The sequence below is a fragment of the Corapipo altera genome, unplaced genomic scaffold (assembly GCF_003945725.1).
Source record: "Corapipo altera isolate COAL_440 unplaced genomic scaffold, ASM394572v1 113, whole genome shotgun sequence".
Classification (NCBI taxonomy): Eukaryota; Metazoa; Chordata; class Aves; order Passeriformes; family Pipridae; genus Corapipo; species Corapipo altera.
The window spans coordinates 5,732,730-5,751,174 of record NW_020884895.1 but is presented as its reverse complement, the minus strand read 5'-3'; the positions used below and the strand labels follow the sequence as shown (position 1 = coordinate 5,751,174).

Genomic DNA, 18,445 nt, shown 5'->3' with positions numbered 1-18,445 from the left:
GTGAGAAATAAAAAATGAGAGAGGCAGTGCAGTGACAAGAAACAGTGAGGTGACAAAGAAAGAACAAGAGAGAGGCAGTGCAGTGACTTGCTCAGCCCAGAGCCCCCTGTGAGACTGGACACTCAACTGCACAACACGTTGAGCTGCAGCCACAAGACCCTCACCAGGACATGGGTAGCTCCAAGAAAAACACCCTGCCCCCAGTAACTCTGCAAAAAGGGACAGATTGTTTTCCAAGCCTGCAAGCATCTCTTTCCTTAATTTATACAATTTTCAGTTTCTCCTACAGTAACCACCTTCAGTGCAGGCATTCAATCTCTGCATCTCTACATCCTACTCTGCACCACACCCCAAATCTGACGGTGGAAGTTGTCATGAGCAAAAACTATACTGTCTAGGCATTAGTGCTATGTATTTTGGCAGAAAATGTCTCCATCTATATCAGCTATACCCAAAGTTCAATGAGAAACAGTTTTGGTTTTTCCCTTCTAGCATATGTATTTGATGAATAACTCACTCATGCCTCCAAAGGTTGTCTAGACATTAAGCTGGTCCCCCTTCTGCCTTCAACATCTGCTTATTTTTTTCTCTAAATGAAGCTGTATCAAGGGTCTTTTGGCAGAATGTTAAGAATAGGATATATGCTGAGGTGATATGCCTAGAATACATGGAAAAGGCATGCAATACTGTCATCATACTCGACTAGATTTTCCATACCCTGAACTATACCCTTTCTTTTTTTTTTTTTTTCTGGGAACTATTCCAATATCTGAATCGTCAAGAGCAGTTTTTTCTTTTACAGTATGCCCTGAAAAATAAAAACAAGCTTCTTTCCTTGCCTGTAGAAAATGGAATATTTTACCTAACTCAAATTATCCTAGATCAAGGACAACTTTGAATGAATGCCAAGTTCTGGTACTTCATCAGTGCTTAAGTCTAGAGGCATATTTATACTGCTGCAAAGGAAAAATTCCCAGAGATTCCATGAACATGCCTGCCATAACACAGCCCCGGACAGCTCCTACACATTGCAAAGTCACCTGTATCTCTAGAAGCAATTGCACTGTTGATCTTTAAGATTAAAGCAGTGTACCAAATGTTCCTCTTGCTAATTTGGCACTTTACAGAGGGTCTGACTAATAAAAGGAGCCTGAACACACCTGTAGAAGAACATGCAAAAAGATTCAAATAAATACTAAAATGCTGTTTAAAAGAGCAGTATTTTTTCTGTACAGCACATGGGAGATAAAAAAGCTATACCAAAGCAGTCTGTGGTATATAAAGTTTTTGTTTAGTGAAGGAATCATCCTTCCAAACTGTATGCAAAGACTTGTGTGAGTGCCTATACCCACACATAAAAACATTAACATTTAAAGCTGTTGGCTTTGAACAGTAGAAGCAGGAGAGTCCACTGAAGAAACTCTTATCAAATGGGCTGAAAGTCACAAGGGATCCAATTAAGATAAAAAGTTCAAACCCAGGACATTTCCTCTTCTTTCTGACTGCTTAGGCCAACATTAGACATCTGTTCTCACTAATTTTTTAATTACTCCCCTCTACAGCAAACTATTCAAAACGTGACGATATATCATGTGTCCAATAAGGACCTCTTCCATTAGAAGGTGCTATTTTGAATTAAACTGACTCCTCTACTGATGCGGTTGGAAAACACAATCATAGCTTTGTGTAGAGAGAACAGTTTTGCTTAGTCAAGCTAAAACATCAGCAGAAATGGAAATACACCACGTCTTGTAACTGCAGGCCACTATTACACAGGCAGCTGCACTGAAATGATCTTCAGCTTGTCCCACAAGTGACCTCTACTCTGTCTTTTGCAGAATTAAGCAATCACAGTAACTACTTCTGCTAGTTCAGAGTTAAACAAATTAGATAGGACAGCCTTTCAGAAAAAGAAACCCACTGTCTTTGGTTATCTTTACCTTATCTCAAACACTGGAATAACAGATTCTATGCATGAAAAGTTCTGCTCACCCATTTCCAGTAACGGGAGCATTATTTGAAAATAAAGAGATGATAGAGAGGAAGAAGTCCATAACTTCTCCAGATGACATTATACTTTAATAAGTATTGCACAAATTGCTCACAACATTTTGAAAAATTTTCAGTATTTCTCAGACTCCAAGGAGCTCCCATCATCTTTCTTTTCTTAAAATATTTATAAAGCTGTGATGTTTTTACTTTGCAGAATTGCCATTTAACATTCTTGAGTGATGCTACTCAAAACTTCCTAATGCCATTTCTCCCATATAAATCTGAAAGCCCATTTTCTTCCACTCCAAGACTAACAAACTCTAATGTAAGCCTACATGCATGAATAGTGCATGCTCAAGGCATTATGCACTTATCGGGCTGGAAATCATACAGTGTGAACAGTACCATGCCCAACTATTTTAGATAAACCAATCTAATGCAACAACAGAAGGGGAAATGGCTTCAGTCTTTACACTTACTCACAACTTCCAGTACCCTTTTGCTTCCTTAATTCACCAGCCTACAGAGATTTCTCAAGCAAGGCCCACCCCCTCCCCAATATCTCCAACACAGAAAGACCTGCTGCTTGTTTCTTAGCTTGACCATGGAATCCCATTGAGAAGTTCTCATGGTAGCCCATCTCATTTTTAGAAAGTATACATAGATACAGATCAATCCAGAAGAATATTTCAATGTATTCTGGTCCCATTGACTGCAATTACTTAAGTGATGTGCTGGAGCAGAGCCAGTACAACAATACCCTGCAAGGCCACAGAGAACATCAGCAATATCCTTTTCTCCACCTTATGGGGTCTACTTGCAAGATAAGGTTTTTTAAAAACAAATTCCCTCTGTCTTTGAATGCCCTCTATAGACCTAAGACAGCACACAAAGAGAGCTTGCCAAAAACTTTACGGGAATGTGAATTAAAACCAAAAAAAGGGGTGGGGGGGAGGCGAGAGAAGAGGGGGGAGAAAAGACATCTGCTACACCCACAAGACATTTGTTAAATTACAGTAGATATTAAAAATTCTACAGATACAAATGTGGTATCAGTTATCTCCTGCTGAAAGAACAAATGCTCAGTTGTGCTCTTGCACAATACTTGAGCATGGCTGCTGGTGGACTGGTGTAGAATGAATTTTCCCTTTCTAAGAAGAAGTAAAGGTAATCTCATCTCCCTTGTAACCCCAGCCATGGAGAAGAGATAAGAAAATATATTTAAAGAAAGCATCCAAAATAAAAAATGATAGAGGGAGTGTAGTTACATGCATTTAAAAAAAATTATTGCAAAATTGTGACTGTGCAGTACATTTAAGAAGAGACAAGTAATACCACATGGTCTGAATATTTGCCCTCTGAACCACATACTTGTATTTTCCTTTAGGGTGACAAGACTTCAGAACTTGAAAAAAAGCATACTATAACCAAAATACAGTAACTTTCCACCCTTTTTTAAAAACTGATACACACCAAAGCAATAGTGACTCCCCATTTCCAGGAGACAAAACAGTTTTTATGGTGTGTTTTGACAAAAGCTCTATTTATTAATATTTCCATGCTGTGAATTGATGTGTTATATCATAATAATTCTCAACAAAATGAATATGGATTTACACATGAGACACTAACAGCTCCAAAAAGAGCTGTTAATAAAGACCATTGAATAAAAGAACACTTAATGTAAGGATTTAGTGAACTGTGGAAACCAATACCTAACAAATACTGTAAATGAACGTAATACTAAATTGTACCAAACTATCAGTCCACTTGTATGACAAATAAATAGATAAATCATTGAGTGTCCTTACCAGAACTACTCTCTGAAACCCCACAAAATTGTGATGTGGCAGCAGTACAGCCCTTGGTATTACACCACCTGTAACACAAACCATATTATGATAGTTTCTATCAATGTTTATTTTTAAAGGATGAAAAAAGGATAAAAGCTATTTTTCTACCAGTCTTTTTACTGAAAGAATTAAAACAACATTCAGTTTCCTACTGATAACAATATATGCTTAGTTAAGAAAATAAACAAGCAAAAATTAAAGACCATCTTTTGATTATTTACATGGAATTTATTTAAAAAACAAATTACAGGCACAGTTTCAACTCTATCCTCTTCTCACTGTGTTAGTTGAAAGCAAAACCCCACCTCAGAACAGAGCATTAGCTTCAAAGGAACTTCTGTTCTTTTTGTCTGCCCATACTGACAAAGGGGAACTTTATAAGAATCCAGATTAAAGTTTACAAATGGGTAAGTATTGATGCAGTAGCTTATTGCAGTGTTAGCCAATACATACAACTAAAATGATTCAACAGCAAGATAAAAATTAGGAAACATAAGGCCATGATCAAACAAACAAACAAACAAAAATTGTTTTCAAAAGTCATCATTTTTTAGCTGAATTTAACACCAAAAAAGTAAAAAGAGCACATTATATGAAATAATCCTTAAAATACCCTCATGAAGTTAATTTCTACAGGCAACTTCAAAACTTAAAACACTTCCTAAAAGTACATTATGCACCTGTGATCAGAATAATTACTGATCCTATATTTGTGTAACACAGTGATTCCCACCACCAATACTCATTACAGATTAAATCCTTAGAGAGTGATCTTACGTAAACTAACAGATTAAAAAGAAAAGGTTTGAAGGCAGAAGCACAGGAACATTGTCTGGGTACCACAAGAAAAGAATCCACATATGTCCTGCTGTTTGAAGCAGGACATACTCAATAGTAAAACAGATAAAACCCTGCCTCAAATGGAAGAGGATTTGAAAAGCAACAAGCAATTTTCTGAATACTAAACTCGAGCTACAAAGGCTCATGAAATACATTACAAATAATACTGAAACTTCCCAAACACCTCCTTAAAACAAGGATTAAAACCAAGCAAGGCAACACATGCCTTAAACAGGATGTAGCATTTCAGACTTTCCATCATCCTAAAAGTAACCACTGACCTCTAAGAAACTCTCAGCTATTTAGTCTGTTGCTAAGCTGAATAAGACTTGAAAATGTTGTTTTCCTTTTCTGATTGAGGAATCACAGGGTACTTCGGTTTGCAATCATTTTCCATGTTTAAATTCCCAAGAGATTCAAGTAAACTTCTTCTCCCCTCCCTCCCTCCAGCAAAAGCTCCAACAGCCAAATGGACATTTGTCACCAAAACCATGTCAGAAGAGCTCTGGGTGAGAGATGGGAGAATACCACATGCACTGATGGCACTACACTAATTCTATGTATAGGGATGGCAGTATTTAATTAATATTTAATTAACATCTACATATTAACAGTTCTACTTTTCAGAACAAGAAGACATAAATACACCGTTGCAGAGGAGTGAGAAATAAATGCTACAAAGCGTCACTGTGAGATCACCAGTGCACTCAGAATAAAGTCAGTTTATTCATCACTACATTTCCGAGAAAAACATTCCAGTACCACCACCCTGGACTGGAAAAGTGTCCTGGTCCTCTCTGTAACACTTACTGACAGTAGTTCACAAGATAACTGAAAAGGTCCTGACCCCATATTAATGTAATTTTAATCCTCTGCTAGGCTATCACGTACTGCTTTGATCATTTCCATGAACCTAACTGTATATACTAACTGTACTGCTAAAATTTAATTTGGAAAAAATAATCAGAAGCAAAGTTTAAAATACTTATAAAATTTTAACTTTAAGTGCAAAAGGTCATTAAAAGGGGATGTTGATCCTCCTGGCTGAATAAACAAGACGAAGCAGTAAGTTTCAACACTTCCATGGTTTGAACTTTGTACACTTTATGTTTACATTAAGTACTTTTCATTCATTTGGAAGAAACTCTGTTTCAAGTAAATAACTAAAATTACCCCCAAAATGATGCCAAACAGGAGAAAGAATCCAGAGGCCCTAAAGGAGGGCAGGGTACCACCACACCCTCAACAGAAGCTGCTTTAAGAGGAATTCCTTTCCTCTCCACAATTCCCCAGAGAGCACACAAAAAACACAACACAGAAGACCAGAAATTCACCATTGCATTAACCTCTCGCAGCAAAGCTCCTCACATTAACTCATTTGCCATGGGATGGAGAGGGCTGAGGTGCACAGCAAGAATTAAATGCGTGGCCCAACTTACCAGGGCTTTTAAGAACAACTAAGCGACAAAAGTAATTTTTCAGATGGTTCCAACAGTCAGCTACTTCTGCAGGCACTTGCAGAACATGTGACTATCAGAGAATCCCCTAAATTATATTTATCCTGAAAACCCTTTTAACCTGTTTCAAGTTAACATATGAGTAAAAGCCATTGCATGTGTGGCAGAAGCACATTACATAAAGAGAACATGTTCTTTTTTTTTTTAATCTATGTTAATGACATGAGCAGAATTTGTAGCAAGAAAAGCTTCACATACAGTGAAGGATGTAGGATAAAAACTTTGAATTTAATCATATTCCTACCAAGTGATGTGATGAAATGAAGCACATTCCACAGTGCTCACCTATAATCACAGGGCATAATTTCCCTTACTGTATCCTCACTCTTCAGATGTGAATTGCTTCATAGTTACATGCTCAGTCTTTTATTTTTCTTCCAAGATGACTATCTACATGTGTTTTAGGGAATCTGATGAGAATCACACTGCAAAACTACAGCCTCATCATAGTTTAAAAAAAAAAAAAAAAAAAAAAGAGATGAGCAGGAGGGAAAGGCCTAAGAGATTTACCAGCCGCGGGGGGAGGACAAGAACAGAAAACACTGCAAAAATGTGCATGATTTTGAGAACCAAACATTTTCTCTGATGCTAACAGGCAGGCTTAACAACTGTATCTGTTACTAAACTGCTCACACTCCATAAGAATTTGTGCATCGTGAGCATGAAATCTTTCTCACTGCAGCTTAAAATATCTATGCATTTAAAAACCGTATGCAAAAATAGACATTACTTCCCCACTGCAAAATTAATTACAGAGCAGGAGTTTCATCTCACTAGCATCAATACACGTAATGATGCCACATGTAAACACACTGCACTTGTTTTGGCAAAGGACAGCAACACAAATGGTAAAATTTAAAGGATCCTGTGAAAATGTCACTCTCTTTCCTGAAGTGGCTGATTAATACGAGTGAAGGTGGAGGACGGGAACCTGAGAAGGCCACGCTGGATTAACCTGCCACTAGAGCGTGCTCCTCGATCAGCACGGAGCCCATTCACCCATTTCATGGGTGGGGGTTTTTTCCACAACCTTTTTCATTTTGCTGAAAGAAAGAAACACAGGGAAAATGTGTCCAGTACTTCTCCAAATTAAAGGATATAGCTATCCACACTAGACTGACTTAATTTCTTCCAATGATAGCTTTGTTTGCAACTCTCCCAAGCTTTGGGCAGTAACTTCTATTAGATGTTCTTCTCTTCCACTTCTTGTAACTGAAATCCTTATTGCTATTAGATGGAGACTCCTTAAGTCCCGATTTTTAAATTAAACACCAAAAAAAATCCACAAAAATACCCCCAAAATTGGTTTTCAACAAACAAACAAATAGCTTTGTTTTAATGACTGTCTGGTGGTTTTGCCTGTTTTGATTTTAAACCATGTTTAGTTAGGGAAAACAAGAAAAAAAGTAAATTATGTGGTCATAAACAGTACTGATGGGCATTTTATAAATTGAATATGGCCCATCACAGAGAGAGAAATTATCTACTCTTAGGAAGTATTGTTTACTGTTGTCTTCCCCACCAGACCACCTGTTAACAGTATTTGATGTTGTTTCCTTTCTGTATGATGACTATAGATGAGATATCTGATCTGCTCACTACAACTCATTCCGTCTAATGCCTCTATTTCAAAGACCATCCAACCAACAAATGACACCAGCCTTAAGGCAATGCCCCAAGTGAATGTGCATCTATTCTTCTCTTCCTTATCCCCTGTCATTTCCATAATTCATCCTCTTAACGATTTAAGTGCAGAGGATATTTTCAGAGTACATCAATGCAGCTCAAAAAGTCTTATAGTTGACTGACTGCCAAGGGCACTTCAAGGAAGCAAGAAGTATGTGCGACTATTTTGGAAACAAGATGCTGAAATTCTCATTCTTTCTATTTTAGAGACAGATATTCCAATTCTTTGTCCTGATCATAATTCGCACTACTTGGCTTAAAGCATTTAAGTTTTGTAAGTATATGGTCAGTGGAAAAAAAAAAAAAATCAAACACAGGAATCATTTTTACCAAACTGGAAGGCAGAAGCATTTCATTTGCTAAAGGTTGCCCCCTCTCGTGCTGTTTCATGACTGGTGATGCAAATGCTACAGGCACTACTTCACAGACTCATTAAAAATGATCTCTGGAGCTTGCATCTCTTTTTCCTTAAAAAGCAGCCTTCAAAGTGTAAGCCACTCAAAAGCATTGTAAAGCTGGTTTGTCATTTTATCATTCTTGAAAACCCTCTATTTTACCATTTTAGAATTTGGTAAATTAATATATTTTTCTTATCCCCCCCCCCCATTCTATACAACCTCTATAAGCTTATTTTATGCCATCAGCCAGCATCACTGTCACCATTCCCAGAGCAGAAGGCTGCTGCATAGTTCATGACTGCCTCTGAATTCATGACCAGAGGTTCACCCTTCTCCACGTGCAGAAAATGAGCAGCCTTCATCTTTCCGTTTACCCCCATTAAGTCAGTGCCATTGTGCTCTCCCAGGAGAAAAGTGCAAGAGCTAAAACACCACAAGCAACAGCAGCCAAGGACACTCAGAAATCAGGTCTGCCCCTGGTGCCCTTGAACTGTGAGGAAGGAAAGAGCCAAACTGCTGGGCAGTGACTTTGCTTTGCTGGAGTCCCAGTTCCTTTGAACAGATATCAAGTAGCACTTTGGGATGGAGCACAGCCCCAAAACTGGGCTTTAATTTGCTTGGAAATGTATGTAAAAATAGTAGGGCTTGGTCTTAAATCGGACTGAAAGTAGGTTTGTATCATAATTATGTCATATCTAATTAAAGCTCACAACACTAAAAGAGAGACTCGCCAACATAGATACAAACATCACTTGACAGCCATGGTGGTTCTCAAAACCTGCAGTTGGAACATAGCTCAGGACAGGAAAGTGTAATAAAGCTACTGATTGAATAACCTGATTGCTGGAATGTAGTAGATTTTGCTTTATTTTATAGCGTTGTAGTAACACCTTACTAGAGAGAGCGACAGGTTCTTGGATTTCAGAGATGCAATTCAATCAGTATATGGAGTTACCACACCAACAGCTCTTGCACTCTCCCAGGAGACTCAAGGTAAATTCTTGGCTCAGGTTTGTAGTGAAAATAAACAGGCAGCATTAATCTAGTAACCATTTATTCATAAATTACAATAAAACCTCCCAAAACTCAGTTTACTAAGTGGCAGCCCAAAAGACTGTGAGCGCATTTGTCAGGACTAACGGCAAAAAGAAGGTGCCTGACAAAGTCTTTAACGTAGCTCTTGTAATCTGTCTATCATCTGCTTACAGAGACAAAATCATCTTGGGACAGATGGATTCACAAAGTCAACTGAACAACTCAAACCAGACTTATTCACGCCTGTGGTCCTGCTCTACAGAAAAGACTTTGACAAGGAAATAAGAATATTTTTCTTCAATTTTAGAAGCCTTGCAGCTGTGTATTGCTTAATAATTTAGTTTGTTAAAGGCAACAACTGTCAAAATCTATACAAGCTAATTTGTCGTGCAGCAATTTTACATTATTGGAATCTTGTTATAATCAGACTAACGCACGCTAGCGCGTTCTAACCATGCCTATAATTGGGTTCTTGGCTGCATAGGCCTAAAGACAGTAATCCAAAACATCTTCCAATTATGCTGAAAAAGCATAATATGTGGAAAGTTACATTACTTAATTTTCAGACTCAATGGGCCTTTAATAATATGAGAGAGAAAATAAAGTATGTTTGCAAAAGGACACTAATTTGTGGTGTTACTCAGAACGTTATGTGTTTGAGTAGGAAAACACTGTCTCAAAACCTATAAATACCAGAGCAGCACATACAGAGGTACTTATGGAACATATGACAAACTTGAATATAAAAGGTCAAAAATCCACTCAGCTGGAAGAATATATTCCATGTCTTGACATCCAAAACAAATAAGGATCCCAGCCATTAAAAAAGTTCTGTATTTCAAAACTCATGTAGGTGTGAAAGTAACTCATGAACCTCCAACACATGAACAGTCTATTGCCCTTGCTCTCAATCCTTCAGAGGGCAGCTGAAGTTCTTGAATTTATTGGTAGATCAGCAGCAGCTCAAGACACAAGAACTTGGTACAGGAATCATTGCTTCATATTTCCAGTGTTTGACAGACACTTCCTGTGTATTGGGATACAGGTAATTTTTAAGATGTTTAAAGTGTTGTGACCTGCTGTATTAGTACTTTGACAAATATGGTTTATTATTTTTGATACGAAAGATTAGCAAGTAAATATTAGAAGGACAAGCAGGATTGCCCAGATGCAGACACACTTCTTAGCAGAGGAGAAAGCACTGAAGTTGCTGCTGAATCACAGAATCACTTAGGTTGGAAAAGACCTCTGAGATCAGAGTCCAATCTTTGACCCAACACCACAATGTCAACGCTTGAAATACAAGCAAATTTCTGTAAATTTTCAATGTATTAAGGGATTTTTTTTTATTAGTAGAGAATCTTAAAATTTGCCTAAACACCTTGGCAGATTAAGAATGAATCTTGCAGTGGGTTCTCATTATTACAAGAGAAGCAATGGGACTATGTTACACAGGAGGCTACTTACAATAAGCACACGCATAGACAAAAGATTCCCTGAGTCACAGGGAACTGAAAACAAAAACATGAACTGTAACGCAAAAAGAGACAGAAAAATACACAGGGACAAAAACTTCAAAACAACCCCCTGATAGTCACTTCCAACATGGCTCAAACTAACCATGAAACAAGAGAAATTACAGAAATCATACTTCATGTGTCCTGCAGAGTTTAAACATGGGCCTCGTTATCTGCCTTCATACACAACTCTCACCACCAGTGCTGGCGAGTGTGTCAGTGGTGTCAGCTCTTCCTCAGACCACTGTGAACTGGACAAACACTACCAGTTGCATTTTATCAATGGACAACTGAACCTCAAGCACTTCTTGAAATGGTGTGAGTCCCAAGCGATGCCCAAAACACCAATCTCTCTCTCCAGCTAAAGCTCACTGCACCAGTGACACAAGTTGTTTTGGGTTCGTTCTCTGCCCAGAGATGTCCTGTGTACAACACAGTACGTAAGAGCCAGGAAAAAGAACCCAAAAAAAACCCTCACAAACAAACCAACCTGCTTTGAAATTGAAATCTTTCGATATCTGCAAGAAAATGGGGAGCAAGAAGCTTTCCTTCAAGGAGTCTGTGTATCTGGGATTGTTTGTTTCACGACGATGACTCCATGAGCTACACTGAGAAACATGAAAAGACACAGCTTTGTGGAGAGCAAACACAAAAGTTCAACACCTTTGGAAGGGTGCTGGCAGTTGTCAATTTGGCTGTGAAAGCTCCAAGTCCCACATTGTGCTTCCTCTATCATCAATAACTGTGCCTTCCAACACGCAAACAGCTGCATGCAAACTCCCACCCCCCGAAGTGCAGGGTATTAAAAGGCAAAACACTACATCTGCTTGTTGTCAGACATTTGGTACTAATATGGGCTTCTCCTCACACTTGTAACAAATGCTGAGAAGACCTTTATGCAGAAGATGCAGCACGTGGTCAAAGGGACCATGGTACTTCCACTAACAAGTGCATTCCACAAGTAACAGAAGCCAGGTTCTAATCTAACAGTAGCAAATGCTTTCTAGGACAGAACTTAAACCTCCTAGGACAGCAGCTAAATGAGTAATGTAAACTCTATAGATAGTGGGGAAACATTTTTTGTTCCCTGTGAGTTGAGTGCTCACAGCAAAGTTACACAAGAGGGACAAGATACAAAGGCAACACACACGAATTCTGCAGCAGTTACAGCCTGGGGTATCACAGCACTGTTCTACAGAGTTTGATGGAATGCATTTAAAAATGTTTGGATATGTGACAAAACAGATCTAAAAATATCAAGCATATACAAAGTATAATGCATCTCTCACATAGTCTTCCTGCTTTATTATCAATTCAATTAAGAATTCATTAAAAGGACAAGTATAGCACACTTATTAATTTACAGACAATTGCAAGTGTGAGAGAAAAGGCAGGAGGCAAAGGAAATAGGTAGAAGAGATACAAACCTGCAGAGAAGTTTGCCCCATCAGAGCAAAGAAAAACACGACATCTCTTTGGTATAGTAACACATACGCTGTGAGAAGCGATGTGCACTTGAATGCATGTTTTACTCTGATCCCACAGGATAAGGCTTCTTGTGAGATGTCCCTTCTTATTTTATTCTTCTTCAGTTTGCCCATGAACTACACACTTTCAATAGAGGCCTAAAATCTGCCCCTATGTTCTACTTTATACACAGGAAAACATAGTACTGATGCTGATTTAGGACTCACAGATGAAGGGGAGATGTAGGCAATGTATCGCTGGCTTTCCCGTTAGGCCTTGCTTCAAGAGGGAGACTTTCCTCAGTAGCTGAGGTATCATTACTTTGAAATTGTCATCCTCAAAAAGTGGTTTTGAAGAATACACCAACTTTCCTTTCAAATTTTTGATTGCAAAGGCACATAAACCTGAATATTATCGAAGCAAAAGTTTCAGAATTAAACATACAAAGAAGGATACACAGCATAGATGAATAATATATGCCTATAAATAAGCAGAAAAATAGACTTAAAATACCCACATAACTATTAATTAGTTATTAATATTAGATCACTGGTCTATTTCCCTTCAAATTAGCCACCCACTAGCAAAATGTCAATTGCAAAACAAGAGACTATATTTATAGCACAACCTACTTTGAGTTTTGAGCGACATGTCAGCCACTGCTCAATTACAATACCCCCATTGTGTGCCTTCCCAAATTAACACCTAACCTTCAGCAGCAGCAACTATACCAAAAGCCATGCTACATTTTAATAGCCTTTATTACATCACACAAGCTGGTGCAAACATTTTTCCATCTAGAAGTCTACGCAAAGAGAAAGGATCGGACACTGGACACAGTGATGCTGGGAGAAGCGAGTGTCCAGGAAATGGTAGTGATTTTTGGACCTGATTTTATTACCTCCCATCCACAGACTAGCTTGGATTGCGGGTGCTACAAGCAGTGCACTGTGAGATGCAATAAAATGTACTACATCTTTAGACTGTATTTAAATGGAATAGTCACCAACAAAGCAGAAACCACCTCTCTAACAATATATCCTATCAATCAATGGAGGGAAGTGTCTGCACCTGCATAAGACACTGCACAAAACCACACTAGATCCAGACCAAGCCCAGCAGTGACTCCCAGCTAACCAAGAGAAAGACACATTCCATATGTGGCTACCTGCTGACACACTGAGGTCCTGCTAAGGCCTCTCCTGTTTCTTCCCTTCTATCATGGAAAATCAACAAGGAACACCCCTTCTCTGAAGCTTTTGTGAATGATGCAACTGAGGACTTCTCTGGCAAAACTAGAGCATAGGCTTCAGAAAAGGTGAATTACATTTTTTACTATTACGACCACCGTTTTCTTCTGTTTTGTGATTTGCCCTGAAAACAGTTTGCCTCCCTTTCTCGCTCCAGATGCCTGACACTATCTGCAGAAAAGAGGAAAAAAAGAGCATCCTGCCGAGGTTCACTGAAGATGGAGAGCTGGCAGGAGAAACTCTGCCAATGCACACTAAATTGCCTCAAGCCTTCTGCTGAGAGAAAAGCAGGAGGACTCAATTGTTTCAGGTATGTCTGCCATGGAGAGGAAACAGAAATGGAGACAGAATTACATAGAAACAGTTCTCCAAACAAACTTAAGCCTAAGGAACACCAACTCCTCAACAAGGTGACCTGTGCTCATGTTTCAGTGGATAATAATCTATTTTTACAGTTTTATAGCAGATTAATCTGGAATGTCCAGAAATGTTTGAAAGATAGACTTGAAGAGAAACACAGTAATCACTGCTGCTCAGTTTTCCCCTTGGCATAAAAGCACATCACTTTCCATCAGCTTGCAGGAGCACATTCCTCCTAATAATGCCTTTTACTTACTTCTAAAGCTAGCTCTTTCAGTCTTGTAAAAAATAAAAAAAAAATCATCCTCCTAGCCTAAAGATTTACACAAAACCAGGGGCCCTATGCCAGCTGTTTAATTTCTCATGTATTTATGCATACCAAAGTACTTGCACAAAGAAATCAATTGTAGTTGTAACTAATTTTGCACGTTGCCAATTCACCTTTAAATCCAAGGGGAGTGAAGAGAATTCTGAATTATTAAGAACATAATTTGCTTTCTGGGAACAGGATTGTCTATGTTTTTCCATTTCCTAAATTTTCCTTTTATCTTAAAATTCACTAGAACACTATAAACATTAAAAACTAAAGGAGTCAAAATTGAGAAAAGGAAATAAGACCTGCAAGAAGAAACAAAACACAAAGCTATCTGGGATCCAAAGCCACTTTCATCACATGGGATATTTTTATATCCATTGTACAATTTATTTTTTCTAACAACTGTCACACTTGTAAGCAGAAAAGCTGCAAGGTACTTGAAAAGGAGGTAATAAAGAAAAGATGACCTTGGTTCCATCCATCCCTTGATGGGCTTTTCCTTTATGTATACTGAAAGCATTTAAACCTTAAGAAGATCATATAAAAATTTTCAGGATTAGGGTGGCCTTGACCAGCTAAGTGGAAGTCTTCACTATCAGCAAATTTCATTGAAGCAATGGTTTTAGGAATCCACATGTCTTACAGCTGGAAATAAAAACTGGAGCCCAGCTATCAATAAGTGATTTTTCCCTCTGTAGCTGTACCACCACATTCAACCTCAAACCAGCTGCTTTATATAAAACCAGCACCAAGTCAAGACCTAGTTCACATTTTCTGATTTTTCTCCTATTCCAAATCAGATTGCTCCAACACTTACCTTAAACATGCAAACACTACCAGCAGAAGGAAAATATTATTTTAATTTTAATTCTTTTTTTTTAGTTACCCTTACCCCAGGCACAGCTGGCTTTAGAGAGGGAAGGACATTTGACATTATTTTTTATTGTTTAGTTAATCTTAACAGAAACAGGGACAGAATTTAGAGGCTTGGGTATGTTACAGAGATGAAGACAAGTGGTTTTCTAGGAAGTCCTGCCTCATACAGATCATTCGAAAAAATCCACACCAAAAACTTCTTCACGGAAAAAACCCCAAGGATATAGTGAACACTTAACCCCTGTTGCTGACAGATGAACACCTTTTTAAGTACTGTGTTTTCAGACTATTATTCCATATCCCACATGTACCCTGCCATTGCAGAGGGAACCAGACAAACCACAGACTTCGTGGGCAGTCCATGTGGATCTCCTGGTAAGAGGATTCCCCCTCAAAGATGCCAGGGAAGCTGCCTTTCCGCTGAATTTAACCTAACTAACTGAAATTATTGTAACTGAATATCCTGTTACATAACCACAGAAACAATAAATCCTTTGCCATCATATTCTTCACCTGAATTGCAGTTTAGAAGAAGAGCAAAACCTGATAACCCCATGCAGCACAGCAAGAAAGGCAGACAGTTATTCACTTACACAACCTCTGTGGATACACCGAGGGCAAACGTGTGATCCACGCCTTGGAAGGCAGGTAGAGGCAGAGGGATGAGGCAGCACTGTCAAGTGATCATGGACTTTGACTTTGGCTCCCAAATCTGCTAGAAGTGTTATTCAAAATACACCAAAAATGTTGTATTCTGCCTCAGGTGAAGCAAACAGGTCTGTCTGTTCAGAATAGCAACATTCAGATGAGAAGAGGTTCATTGTAGATATGCCACAGGATGTATTATTGAAAAACAAAAATAGCTCATTTTGTCACAAAGAAAACTGAGACCACTTGCAAGTAGTTAAAGGATTGTAGGGCTTTCTAGACTTGTTGCAGTTTAGATTTACACATAAATACTGTAATTTAAGAAGTGTTAGAATAAGTTAATAGCAGATCCATTTTTGTTCCCTTTTATATTGAGAAGCAAACAATTTAAGCATTAACTACCCTTGACAATGCAATTAAAACCTGACCCAATTTCTAAGACACAAACGACCTGCATTTTTCACAGCACAGCCGTATGTAACCAAATTTACCTCTGTTTACCCTGTCCCTCAATTCCATCTGTAACACTGAAACCTAAGGGAAAAAAACCCCAAGGCTACCAGAAATCAGTGCCTGGGAGAAAACCAAGCAGGTACAGGAGCAGGGGGGGGATTGCCACCCCCACAGCTCTGCTTCTGTAACTTGTAGAGAAGGAGAAGTCAAATAAGCCTATGGGTAGAATTTATATCACTGCTTTGCACTGCAAAACAGACAGCAAGTGAATTACAAGGCTGCAAAGCCAGGATTATATAAAACCAAGAAACCTCTGGTAGTCATCATCTTTACTATTGAGTATAAATCACAACATGCACTGATACAAACCCTTGTAAAAACTCTGATGTGGTTTTATACACAGATAAAATGGAGCAGTACAAAAACATCTACAAAACAGACAATTAAAAAGCAACACATGCAAGGATCATGGGGCCTTTACTCATTTCACTTAAAAATGTTGCTGCTCTATTTCAGGCACATCTCTTTTTGCTCAAGGAACCTTCACTACAACTAAAACCAGACATAATGAACATCATTATTATCATTTGTTTGAATAACAGCAGCATCCAAAAGACCCTTTTCTAAGGTGAGGGCCCCATTGTGTTAATGTTGCATAAACACATAGTACTTCATTCCTGTGCTGAAGAGATGTAATTTAACTAGACAAGGTCAATAAACAACATCAAAAGTCAACAACAAAGTTTCCTTTCCAGGACTTTCATTTTATTTTAATATATATGCCCTTAGACCATCTGCTGCTCTCTCTTATGGACCAAGGTTCTCCAGAGAGTCAGTATCACTGTTGACTGTCTGTCCTCCTAGAACAACTATTAAAAAAAAAAATAGAAAAGAGATTCCTCCTCTGTGGGAGACAAAATACACTGAAGAGTCTTCAAAGATAATGAAAGTGTTGAGATGTAACATAGCTTTTCTAGACATTTGTGAAAGTGCCAGTTGTTTCTGACTTAGGATAAATACAATGTTGAATATTGCCATCTTTATCTAAATTCAGTAACCTCCTTCTCTGACCAGTGGAATGAAATATTTGTAGTACTGAATGAGGATTAAATGCTGGCCCTCAGTTTACGTGGAAAAAAACTAGATAAAGAGCTAGGTAACAAGTCCATTCTGTGTTCAGAAAAAACAATCTATACAGTGAGAGAATGTGATTTCTCTCATTTTCTAACCATACAGCAAACAGTAAAAAAAAAATAATATATATATATATATTCCCTGGTCTAAGGGAATATATGTTAAAACAAAACAACAGCCAGCATAAACATGGGCACCAAGCAAGACTAGAGCCGAGTAGGTAGGGAAGTGTCTTGTGGGAACAGGCTGAGAGAGGAAAGGAAAAAGCATCACAGGAACAGTCACTTTTTCTGCTCTTGGCTCTGGTTGCTGGGCTGAGTTAAGGAATGCCTTATTAAACAGTTGAAGCTCCAGAAATTTGCAGCCATTATCCTGGTGTGAGGTAAAGCGTTACACATGCACTTCTGCCTGGCTAGGATTTTTTTCTTCACTCACCAAATATTTAGTAGATTTAAGATTCCTAAAACAAAATATTTTTTTTTAGGTGTTACTAAAAAAATCCATACACCTCACTTAGAATTGGTTAGAAGTGATAAAGAGATGCATCTCCCACAGCGAAGTCTGCACTTTACAGACCCTACAGTCTCCTGTACTAAGATGCAATGAGAGAAAGACAAAAAGAAGCAAAAATCCTTCCTCAAAATGCTTTGATTTTGGAGGATTTTTTGGCATTCACCTCTTAGAACAGAATTGTCCTCCTCCCCCTTTCAGTATATTCCTGCTCTTTTCATTTAACTCAAGAGAAGTATCATGAAATTCTTCTCTGGAATACACAGCGAATCACAGTACACTTTTCCTTTTGACAAATCCACTGCACTTAAGGAATGCAAGTGTTTCCTTCACCCAGTTCTCCAACTGAGCTTCCTAATTATAGCACTCTTATCACAGGATTTCAACATATGCTGGCAGAGGGACTGTATAGCACACTGAATTCAAAGCTGAGAGGGCCACAAAACTGCTCTTCAAGCCCTCTAAAACCATGCCCATGGTAAGATCACACTGTGCTGCCTCAACTCTGACACAGTGTGCAGCAAGCTGCTTGTTGTGAATGAGCCACAGCATTATCCTCCAAATGGTCCTAACTTACACTCAGTTCCCACAAA

General features: G+C 38.4%; 1 protein-coding gene across 4 annotated transcripts in view; it reads right to left on the bottom strand.

Annotated features, from left to right (window-relative positions):
- The window catches only part of TBL1XR1 (transducin beta like 1 X-linked receptor 1), a 110,551-nt gene that overhangs the window by 34,736 nt on the left and 57,370 nt on the right, over positions 1 to 18,445 (bottom strand). For 3 of the 4 annotated variants that reach the window (XM_027647308.1, XM_027647306.1, XM_027647310.1), the window contains one exon: positions 3,804 to 3,871. The exons of the other annotated variant lie outside the window; for it this stretch is intronic. The gene's annotated coding sequence lies outside the window, so the exon portion shown is untranslated. The remainder of the gene's footprint in view (positions 1 to 3,803; positions 3,872 to 18,445) is intronic. 4 annotated transcript variants of the gene reach the window in all.